Raw genomic sequence first — 9,310 nt, 5'->3', positions numbered from 1 at the left:
ATAACCTTCCTTTTCAAATATTTGATACAATATTCAATAATATTATTCAAATCTTAACGTAAAAGATATATAACATAAAATAAAAAAAATATATAATACATTTTAAAGTAAATTAACTACTATCTTGTTTAATATAAAATGAATAAATTCCATTTTTATTAATTTATTATTTTGAATCAATTACTTCATGCAATTATCGAATAAAATGCTTTTAATCTAAAAGGTCATTGAGATCTGACATTTGTTTAATATTTCAATGTTATTTCATGATGATATTGTTCTTTTTTAAGCTGGAAAAGTAAATTGTGTTTGTTAGGTTCCCTATGTAATCTTTATTATGTCATCTATTTACGAGGTAATGTATTTATTAACCTAGTTTTAGGTTTGCATTTTTGGTAGTAGGTATAATACTTTAGTAAACCTAATTATGTTCATCAAGAATTTATTTTGTAACTAAACAAAACATGCCATGAGTAGAAAACGAATTAACGATTAAATTCAAAAGAAATTAACATAAATCCGTCTTAATTTTTAATGGATTACATCTTCAACAAAACATAACTTAAATCATAATAAAAAAAATTAACATAACAACTACGACAATCAATCTTAATTTCTCCCACAAAATGGCAATTAACTCCAGAAAACCTGCAAGTCATAAAAAATTATAAGTAAACTAAAATATTATATGTTCAAATCCTTAATAAGAACCGCTTCTTTTACTCGAAGAACTGAGTGTTGTAGGAAATGTACTCTTTGATAAAGATGGAAGGTTCTCTTGCCCTCATCTCCTATAAGGTACCTACACAAGCAGAACTTATTCACCTCTAATTCACCTCGACTAATGATGTGTCTTCCTCTGTGGATTCTGGAAGTCAGAGATTGAGCGTAAATTCTACATGGCCTTATGGCCATCTGTTCTAATGAGGAACCATTTTGCCCAGGATTTGGAAACCTCAGCCATGTTCTTTTTATCTCGCACCTCCAACTTATCGAAGACTCCTTCCCGCATAATCTCTTCCAAATTGAGAACTCTATTACGACTACGATTTCTTCTTACCCCAACTTCTTCAACTGTGTGACTAAAATCAAATAGCCATCCCATTCCACTCTTTTGCTTCTTCACATGATTTTATTTGAATGACTTCTTATATTCATCCATTATATTGAAATGGATCACCGGGCATGTGTCACGGTCGCCGTCGAACATCGTATTGGGATGCATTAGGTTAGGAAATATTTTAGTTAGATGTACTTTGTTGCTGTCTAATGTAAATTGGAGAGGTGTAAATAATCAAAAATTAAAAGTATGTTGTGACTTGTGGATAAATAGCTTGCTTTTGGTTTAATTGTTTTATTAATGTATACTGTAAAATAATATACATTTTTCACTATTTTTTTTCTTTTTTTAATACTTTATGTATACTATATTTATATTATTACAAACTATTAAACTTTTGCTTAAATGGTTCTACTAATGTATTACAAAACGTAAACTATTAAGAGATGACTATGATCTTTAAAAAGTACAATGTAATATCGGAATTAATGAAGTGTGGTTGGATCGTAAATATCGTATAGTCGGGATTTACTATGAGATATACGTATATTAGGTCAAACTATGTATGTATAAAAGGATAAATATTATCAATCCGTAACATATAGCGTAGGTAGGGATGTGACAATATGTACATAAGTGGGTGTAATACAATCGAATTGACCGGAACGGAGGTAGTATGACTCAATTGTTATCTAAATCTATTTTTAGTAATAGCATTTGAGTAATACATCCAAAAAAGAAATAGATAACAATTGACCGAGACAGAGGGAGTATGACTCAATAGTTATCCAAATCGATTTTTAGTAATAACATTTGAATAATACACCCAAAAAGGAAATAGATAACAATTGATCGGGACAGAGGGAGTATGAGTCAATTGTTATCCAAATCTATTTTTAGTAATAGTATTTGACTAATACACCAAAAAAAGGAAATCGATAACAATTGACCGGAACAGAGGGAGTATTACTCAATTGTTATCTAAATCTATTTTTAGTAATAGCATTTGACAAATACACCCAAGACGGAGGGAGGTATTTTGAGAAAACTCATTATTTGTCAATATTTTCGCGTTATTTTTTAATTACATTGGTCTCTGTGCAAAAATGAATAGATAAACCTATGATCGAGACGGAAATAGTATATACCCTAGAAACCCTTTTTAAGACCAAATCCTAAAATAAACCTATCCTAGAAAAACTAAAAACAAACACTAAAAATAACCCAACCCTAAAACCATCAAAACCAACCCTAAAATAAACCAAACCTAGAAAAAATTATAACAAACACTAAAAACACCCCAACCCTATAATGAACCTAACATGGAAACACTACAAACAAACCCTAAAAACAACCAACCCTAAAATAAACCAAACCTAGAAACCAAAGCGCCATAAATTAAACCTAGTAATCGTAATATTCCTACAAATAATAGTGGATCACTTAAGTTGTACAAAGGAACTTTGTCTAGTAATCTTTAATTAAAATACGTCTCATATTATTATAGTTGTTTGCATGTTCAATAAAATAGTTTCAAGTTTTCTTTCATTATCTAAACCGGGTTTTTTTTCACTAATTACAGACAAGGAAGCATTAGATTTATAGTTGTACTTAAGCCCACAAGCCCATTACTCACACTTCTTAAATAAATACCTTATGCTTCCAACCTAAAAGACTATCTCAAGTTAAATTAAACAAATTTTAAGGAAAAAAAAATTCAAATATGAGAATTGTTGACTGTCGATTTCGTTCAATCAATAGATTGGAAGAGGACAAGAAATTGTTCAAAGAAGAATATATAGCCAACAAGAAGCGCTCCATGAAAATGGATTTCGATGTTGACTATAGTGTTCAAAGAAACCGAGGAACGGGTTCACCTGTTACCGAAGTCCTCAGCAATGAAGATATTATGGGTACTCATATATTCAATAGGTTGGCCTCTGTTGATAGGAAGAATGTAGCAGAGGTATGCAAAGATTGGGCTAAATGGTTTCTTGCTGGAGACCATGCATGGACCCACATTTATACGAGATTACCGTTGTTGCTTACGAAGAGAGGTGAAGTTTGGTGTCCTTACTGTAAGTAGAGAGAATAATTTAGTCAAGAAATATTGTATATGCCAGGGGATAGTCGACCAAGTAACAAAAGATTTGTTTCATCTTGACCAAAGGCTTGCCATACTAGAGGCTAGGGTTGCAAGAGTTTTATCAAGGGCGGATCATAGAGATTACTGAATAACTTTGATGGATCCTTTGTTAATCAAATTTCAAGTAGCTTCATAGTCTCGTTTGGAATTTAGACGGTCGAATTTGTTAAGTTCCTATTTTCAATACAGATTTACGTCTTTTCTAACAGTTCGAATTTACTTTTTAAATCCTTGTGCTCATTAATTTACCTTTAAATGTGCAATACAAGTTCATTATGCTAAATAAAATTTAAAAAATATGCCTAAAATAAGAATTTCAATCATTTTAAATAATTTGAATCAAAAAATATCAATAGTTTTAATCGTTTAAAAAAAATTAAAACTGTTTTATAATTAATTAAAATTGTTGTACCTACGCACACCAGTCGTCTTCTTATTACGAAATGTATTATATAAGACAATCCCTACTCAAATCTAAGAATTAACTCAAACAAAAATTACATTGGTTTCTTAATGGATTGTACAAACATCTATATTAATCGAAAGAAATAAGACCTAATTTTGTTCAAAAAAGAATATGTAAAGCTAATGAAGTGGTCATTCCAAATGGATTTCGACATTGACTACAATGTTCAAGTCGATAAAAAAATAGGTTCTCTACTAGCCACGTCCTAAACTCAGAGGACATAATGAGAACGCATATATTCGAGAGGTTGGAGCGCAATGATAAGAGGAACGTGGTTGTGGTATGCAAATGTTGGGCTAAATGGTTCTCCATCGGAACAGACGGGCCGAGATGGAAAGGAAATTACAAAAGAAGCTTAAAAAAAGAAGTAAAAAATGGCGTCCATAACATAGCAAGAAATGGTAATGTGATTATCTTGTCTTGCTTATGCCGGAAGTTTACAATTAAGGTATTTCTTCCATATTGATCAAAGGCTTGATATAATAGGCGTTCAAGTTGAACGATTATCTCGTCTTGCTATACTGCCTTTTTTATCTTAGAAGTGTTTTTTTTCCCATTAATATTGTTTCTTTTTTATTATTTTTTTAAGGGGAATATTATTTCTTTTTTAAGTTGAAATATTAAGTAATTTTTAATTAAATTTAGTTTAATTTAATTAAATAATTTAATTTAATTTAATTCATTGATGTCATGGTACACCAAAAGTCAGCAACTTAATTATAAATAGTGGGGAGTTAACCGAAAGTACCCATTCTAAAACGTAACTATTTTTTTCTTTATATACTATTTCACCTTCTATCTTCTCTCTAAATAAATCAACTGAAATTTTTCAAATGAGAAACATTAATGACTTGTTAATTGAATCGTTGGTGTTTTTAGAAGAACAAGTTTCCACACTCCGTGAACACGAGTTGAAAGTAATGAAGGTGGTTGTCGGGGCGATTGAAACTCGAACGATTGTTATTCAAGGGGCATTAAGGAAATGGAAAAGGACGCGGATTATTTCATCAAATACGTGTTGGGTACTTATGAAAAATTTAACAATCTTAGAAAAGGATTTGAAGAGGATATTGACGCTTTAAAGTTCATTATTAATAAGGGTTAGGAGACCTTATTTATACATCCTTTTTTCAATCAATATCTATTCATTTTTATCTTAGTCATACAATTATGTTGTACTTTTTTTTAAGTTCATCTTAATATTTTTTCTGAATTAGTAACATTGTTGGGTTTTCTCTTCTTCTACCTCCTTCATACTCCCTCCGTCCCGGTGAATTATTATCTATTTCCATTTTCCGGTGTATCATTCATTTGTTATCTATTGAACAAGTGAGCTATTGTATGTAAGTGGCAATTGTTTGCAAGTGTATCATTCACGGCACGGTTCACCAAAGGTCACAAACTCAATTATAAATATTCGAGAATTAACATACATTAATCATTCTAAAAGAAAACCATTTACAAGAACAATAGTTCTCTCTGTCTTCTCTCTAAAAATCCGAACGTTTTGAAATGGCAAACCTAAGTGGTATGTCAATGGGGTTGATCGCCAATTTGGAAAAACACATTTAAACAGTACATGAACAAGAGTTGAGAGTGATGAAGATGATTGTCAGAGCGATTGAAACTCGCAACCATTGTTATGCAGAGGGCATTAGGGAGATTGAAAAGGAAGCAGATGATCTCATACAATCCTTGTTTGGTTCTTATGGAAAATGCATCGACCTTAAGAAAGAATTTGAGGAGGATCTAAAGACTTTAAAATCCTAAATTAGTAAGGATTAATAGAAGTCCTTATTAATATATTTATGTATTTAATTTCCAATTAATATATATGCATGTTTTATTTTAGTAATTTTATTATGTTGTACTTTTCTTATTTAATTTTATCTTAATATTACTTCAATTTAGTACTAAAATTTTTGGGTTTTCTCTTCTACCCCTTTTATATTTTGTTCGAATTTGAATGTTAACTATATGACGTTATTTTAATTTTTAGTTAACATTCAAATTAATATCGGTTTTAAATAAAGTACAAAGTATGATAAATAAAATAATCACCTCCAAACAATATTTAAAAAATAACTTCTTAGACAAAAATATACTCGGAATTATATTAATTAATATTTATTAAAATACAATTCATTATACCTGAAGATTAAAGGACACATTGTCATTTCCTAAACATATTAATTTTAAAGCAACTTCCTAAACAGAAAAACATAAATTTAAATTTATTAATTAAAAAAACTCTTGTGGCATATGAAACGACACGACTCACACTAGTTATTTATATATATACTACATATATTCAGTAAATGCTAACCACATCTCTTACCCAACCCATTATCTAATTTTTCTTTCAATCTCTCTAAACCCTAAACCTTTAAAACCTAAACTTCAAACTTCCTTCAAAATAATGGATCGGAACATTACTTTAACATTGATAACAATCGAGTACAACAATTGTTTCATACATCACTTAGAGGAAATCGAGAGGAAAAACAACCTCTTCCTTACTAATGTTCAGATCCCACTCAAGGTGGTCACCGTTCATGGCTTTATGCCGGAGTTGGAGAAGATGCAGGCAGATATTGCATCTGCTTTACGAGACCTCAAACTAGCAAAGGAGGAGAGTATCAAAATCATGGAAGAGAATGCCTCTCTAAGAGCCGCTCTTACTCGTTTGAATTCTATGTAATTTAGTGGGTGGGTATGCATGATGTCAATTAATTAAGTATATGAATATTAAATGTGGGTTTTTAATACTTTCCATTTCAATCGGTTTTATTTTCATCAATTTTCTTTGGTTTGGCTTATATATAACATATGAATATATATTAATTAATAGTTAAAAATGTGGATTGATTTTAGGTTTTATTTTGTATATTAAATTACTCCTATTAAGTACTCCGTATAAATTATTTTGATTTGACTAAACACAACACAAAAAGAATTACAATTGATTTTATAAGAATAAAATAACATTTAAATTTAATTTGATTGTGTGTGTCGTGTAAGCAAGAAACGAAACGGCAGAAATTTGGCATGCATGCATGTAGTTTATTTGACTTCCAATTGACATGCATTCAACACATCATGACTAATTAGAAAAAATAAATTAAATGTCTTTCTCCCCATTATAAAAGAAAAATGACACTATTTTACATTCATCTACAAAGAAAAACCTCCTTTTACAACACAAACCCTAAATCTCATATATACTTGTAAGGAGGAGTCCAACCTTGTTCACAACTCTTGTTTACTAATTCATTCATCAAGGTATTTAACCATTCTTTCTTTTTTAAAAGTAATTTCATTAAGGTATTTAATCATTATTTCTTTTTAATGAAATCGTTTGTATAAGTTTAAAGCCGTAAACGATTTTTGCATGTATGTGACAATCAATTTAATAACTCGTCAACCATAATCAGTTTTTAATTGAATATAAATGCTTTTCGTCCATTTTGACGATGGGATATGAATGGTTGTATCCCATTTTCTTTTTACATAAGGTTTTATTTTTAGTTTAATTAACTGGTATGGTTTTCAGATGGTTAGACAGTTCATTCCTTTATTAGTACAATACACGATCGATCGCAGAAACAAACTCGCTCGGTTGCGAGAGATTGACACTCAGTTGGCCGATCTAATCGACCGAGCGGGGGAGATAAGGCAGTGGGCAATAAGTAGAGGGATGCAAGATGTGCAGGGAAATATGGAAGCTCTTATACATGGAAGTGAGAGCTAATCGTGAACAAGGGGAGATTGAAATGCGCAAAATTGAATTAGAGCTTGATCAACTTGAATTTCTTGGTTTTTAGTTGTATTAAATATGGTTTATATAGTATTTTGTAAGGATTAAAAGGTGGGTTTCTATTTTAAAATGGATCTATGATTATCAACTAGCCATTTACCTTTTGATTTCATCATGAGTCATGTTATTTTTTATTTTAATTACTATTTTACGTTCTTCATTAAAAAAAGAACCGTAATTTGCCGATGTGTGATGTCTAAATTTAAGCCAAAAAAACTCCGGTACATGAGTAGAACACGGGCAAGCGAGTAACAAACGCAACACTACACCAAGATCTTATGCTGCTACAATTCATGATGTGATTTAAGTTGGTAGGCGTGATGTCAATTCATAGAATTTCGGATGATTGTATGTTATAAAGTCGGTTATTCATTATGATTATCGATGAACTGACTTGGGCTAATTCACTTGGGCCATTACTATTCATTGAGTATGTTTGTATGTCATAAAGCCGAGCATTAGGACTGCCTGAAATAGGGGAAAAGCCCAATCAAAATATAGGCCTTATAGAACAATTTGTGTTCATTCTATTTATCAACTAAGTGACTTGGGCCGTCAGTCACTAGGCCCATTATTACTCAATTAAAGAATTGTGTTACGTATGTGATTTAAATGGGCTACATATTTCAATTGGGCCATTTTCGTCGATTAATTTACTTACCGTTTTTGCTGCTCGTGAACATTATCAAATGGGCTACATATTTCAATTGGGCCATTTTCATCGATTAATTTACTTACCGTTTCTGCTGCTTGTGAACATTTGTAAAGTTAAGTTAACACATTAGAAATTAAATTTATTCCTTTTTACAATTGATTGATTTTAAGTTTTTAACACCAAAATAATCAAGCATAACAAAACGAGACCGAAATTAAAAAGATCAACAACGAATACGGAAATAGTAGATTAGAGAAGTATTGTCACAATACAAATTGATAGTAATAGTACAAATACAACCAATGATCAACAATGAATACGAAATTAAAGCTTCTTCTCTTATTTATGTAGTATTACCATAATACAAATTCATAGTAATAGTACAAATACAACCCATGAATAATACAATAACCGACGAGCAAACTTTTCTGATTTGGTAGCACGTAACTTCTGAGATTTCAATTTAATATTTTCCGACTTCAATTGGCGTAACCTATCCTCCAGAGAGTTGTTTAGATCAATCAACCTGTTCATGTTACGATCAACCTCCACGCTTTCATCCCATACGAAGTAACCACAATCTTCCGTCTAATGATGCATTCAAAATTAATTAGAGCTATAAACAGAGATAATCTACCAATTTAATTAATTAGATCTATAAACATAAATATACCTTCCATAAGGGACAACGATAAAAAAAACCTCCCTTTGTTAGGTCTATTTTTCTTCACGAGTTGACAGATTGGAACCAAGTCATGAGAACAATATGAATCGCAAGAACAAGATTGACTATAACTTATATTTGAAAGATGATGGTGGTGTCGATAAAATTGAAATATAGTATGAGATTTTAATAAATAAATATGGATTATTAGATTTGGAAAAAAAAAAATATTGATTTTTTTAAGTGAGAGAAACGATTTTTTTAGTTAGAGCAAGGAAATAATAGATAGATAAAATAAATAAGAACCAAAAATAAATATAAGAGAGAAAAAATAATTAATATAGAGATTAGTATAAAAAAATAGATTAAAATTGCTAATGACCTTTGGAAAGTGGAGCAATTAAGAAGTTGTCTCATTTTGAAATTGAAATTCAAAATTTTCAAATTTAACCCTCTAAAAACTGATTTGAAAAAGATTCCATGTGGTCCCTACAAAACTCCA

Source organism: Silene latifolia, chromosome Y, assembly GCF_048544455.1.
Source record: "Silene latifolia isolate original U9 population chromosome Y, ASM4854445v1, whole genome shotgun sequence".
Lineage (NCBI taxonomy): Eukaryota > Viridiplantae > Streptophyta > Magnoliopsida > Caryophyllales > Caryophyllaceae > Silene > Silene latifolia.
This window is presented reverse-complemented; position numbering follows the sequence as displayed.